Here is a 3,396-nt window from a genome sequence, read left to right on the forward strand (position 1 = left end):
GCCCAGGGAGGTGGTGGAGGCACCGTCCCTGGGGGTCTTCAAGAAAAGACTGGATGAGGCACTCAGTGACATGGTCTAGTTGACTGGCTAGGGCTGGGTGATAGGTTGGACTCGATGATCTTGGAGGTCTCTTCCAACCTAGTTGATTCTATGATTCTATGATTCTAGGTCTGGGTGTTCTTGGATGTTATATACCTAAGCCCCCCCCAGTGCTGCCCTCCTGGTTTCACCAAGCATGAAGACAAAACTGGCACAATCGTGATTTTTAAAAGAAGTTGATGTGCAAAATGCCATCTGTTGATGCTGACACTGAAGCACCTCCCTTGAGTGCTGAGGTGGACTTGAGCCAGGGCTCTGAACTGGCTGTGGGACCCATTACCTCATCTTGGGGGTCTTACTCTCTTTTTCCCTCCAAACGTGCATTTGGAGATGAGTCCATGCTGAGCCATTCTCTGAGGTATAAACACAGCAAGCACACTTGCTGCTGTCTGCCTACTCCAGAGGATTTCCTGGTGCTTGCAGGAGACTGAAATCAATCTGAAATGTTCTAGCACTTTAAAGCAGGACTAGGCATTGGTGGGAGGCTTGTTTAGTATCTGAGTGGGATCATGACTACGATGTTCATCTGCATGTCACCAGCATGGAATATACGCAGTTGGGAGCAGTTTGAAGATGAGTAGGCACAGAAAGAAAGGAAAACTCTTCCAGGGAGGGAGGAGGCAGAGTGAAAGACTGCTAATGCTTGCAGCACGAAGATGGGGAAAAAGATGGAGATCTCAGAGCAGGGTAATCTCCGGGAGGAGGAGATCAGGGACAGAAAATCAACACTCATTGGGAGACTACTCTAAATATGTACCGAGAGAATGGTGTTTACCCTCCAGGCAATAGCAGGGCAGGTGCCAAATCCGCCTGTTGAAGAAGCAGGAGGTTACCAGCCAAACTAGCATACAGTGACCCCGGGGGACCTCTCTTTCAAACACACCATTCAATTGCTGGCATGGAGAGAAGTTGGCAGCCTGGTTTCACACCAGCAATGATGTCATGTAGTTGTTATTTCAGAAGCATCTCCATAAAGCTGACAGCTACTGTTATCGTCTGATTCTGCTCAGATTGCTAATGCTGGTGTTCGAGGCAGGTTTTCGGTGCTCTCTGAAGGAGCAGCCCATGCATGATGGATGTAAGGTGTCTTTTAGTGTGCGCTTAGCAGTCATCCACATGTTTTGGTAGGCTTTCAAGCACATGGAAAAAAAAAGCCAGCCAGTTATAGCTCGTTGTTTTCAGGCAGGGAACGAAGATTTGCGTGGCTCGCTTGGGATTTGGGGTTGTCAGTGGGTTGGTTCAAGGCACCATGACTTTCTAGCAATGCTCCTGCAGTATTCTTCACATTCTTTTGTCTGAGAGAGAGAGAAATGTATGACTGATTCCCATTTAATTAAGCCTCACTGCTAAACAGTTATGTCACTATTTACATATGAGTAGTCCCACCGAAGTCAAGTCCTAGAGCTGTATACTTCATCTGGTAACAATGTAAATCCAAGATAAACAGACTTGGAACAAGAGACGTACATTGCCTTATATGTATGAACTACCTGAATACAGCCAGTGCTGTGCAGTGTCCTTCTGGCAAAAGCTAACAGCTCTCCTGTTTCAGCACCCTGTAAACAGATCACCTGGTTATTAGTTTTGAACAAACTCTGCTCACTAGTCCCAACTCTCACTGGCATTTATGACTCGTTGAATGAGTAACTTTGAATCAATTGTGCCCCTCTACGGTAACAAGGAAAATAATCCTCTGCGCCTACTCACATCAAGTGATTTTTCATGGCCAGGTCTCTCGTGGGCCCTTCTGAAGGTAAAACCCATAGTCTGAAACAAGATGTAGGGAAAGGAAGTAGCTGGAAACTCAACAGGCATCTAGGTTTAATCCTATTCTATCCCTTTTCTAATGCCTTTCTTGAAGGAATCTCTCTTCCTTGTCTATCAGTGACTCTCCTTCATCATTTTTATGCCTTGACTGTTGTCCCATCTTCAGCTCTGATCCATCAGAATGACTTGGCCCATTCTCTCACCAGTGAATGGCACAGCAAGGAAAGGAATGTGATTACTTTCCACCACCACCTCCTCTTCTGCCAGGAAATTTCCAGGCTCCGTAGCATTCCATATTGCCCTACCAATGACCTTTTGTTCTTCCATAAGCTCTGGTGCCATTCTCTTGATTACCATGCCTGCTTCTTTTTCATTAATTGTTTCAGGCTGATGTGATTGAAGCAATTTGAAGCAAGCTAACTTCTCGGCAAACAGGTGCTTAATTTGGTCTAACAAGGGTAAAATGGGACATCACCACTGAAGTTGGTGGGCTCATGTGTTATCTTCAGCAGAAATCTTGACCAGGAGCTCTTCTAGTCAACTCTTAAAGGAGTATCTTTGCTTGTTGTTCTGTCAGCATGACCCTACCTTAGGATTACTGGTAAACCCCGGCAATTGGCTCTGGAAAATGCAGCTGGACAGAGCTGAAATGGTAGCATGTCCAGCTTGTGCTGTGCATCTTGCCACATCAATATCATACAGTGACCAGCAAAGGTTTCTTCTGAGCATCCCCAAGACCATCAGAAAATTAAAATATCTAAAAGGTAATGAGATTAGAAATAGAGGAGGAACAGTAGATAAAATACTTCCTAACAAGTGATGAAGCTGTAATTACCTTCTCAACTAAAGACTGTTTCTTGAGCTACGAAATAAGCATGTAGAAATACTGGTTTAGCTGATGCTCCATCCTGTATACAACTGTCTCTATCCAAAATCTCTTAGGACTCCATGGAGTCAGAAAGTTTTAAGACTTAGGTACGTATTTGTGTGGTCAAAATATGAACCATATGACTTACTAGCCAAAGTAGATGTTACCACAGTTATTTTAGTCTCCTGAGGCAGAGCTGGGAGGTAGTCACTCAGCAGACTGGGAGAAAGCAGAACTCAGCCCAAGCCAGCTGTTGAAACACTAGTGATTTTTTTTCTTTCATGTAACTTAAAAAGTTGTGCTCCCCACTAGTAATAACACTAACTGTGAGTACTTCCAACTGCTGGAAGAAAACTTCAGCTTCCTGACTGAAGACCAATAGTTAAGGATGAGGCTCAGGTGACAGCTGATAGGGGAATCTGTTGGGTGCAGCCTTACGTCAGCAACAGCCTTTCTGAAGTGCTCTGCCTGTTGCATGTCATACATACAAGTACGTAATGCCTGGGCAGCGATTCAGCAGCTCTCTTCAGGGCAGCTTTCCTGGAGACCACTTGACTTTTTTTCTAACACCTTGCCCCCAGGGCAGCCGAGGCAGGAAAAGTACCAGCTGTACCAGTCTTAGGGCAGCATCTGCTGGTTATTGCATGGATCAACATAAATGG

General features: G+C 45.2%; 1 long non-coding RNA gene across 1 annotated transcript; it reads right to left on the reverse strand.

The window, feature by feature from the left end:
* Nucleotides 1-228: 228 nt before the first annotated feature.
* LOC135186268 (uncharacterized) lies at nt 229-2,407 on the reverse strand. Its single transcript, XR_010306804.1, has 2 exons — nt 1,590-2,407; nt 229-1,394 (listed from the first exon to the last, which is right to left on the reverse strand). It is a non-coding gene; the product is annotated as an uncharacterized LOC135186268 (long non-coding RNA).
* Between the last annotated feature and the right edge of the window lie 989 nt (nt 2,408-3,396).

The sequence above is a fragment of the Pogoniulus pusillus genome, chromosome 24 (genome assembly GCF_015220805.1).
Source record: "Pogoniulus pusillus isolate bPogPus1 chromosome 24, bPogPus1.pri, whole genome shotgun sequence".
In the NCBI taxonomy this organism is placed as follows: domain Eukaryota; kingdom Metazoa; phylum Chordata; class Aves; order Piciformes; family Lybiidae; genus Pogoniulus; species Pogoniulus pusillus.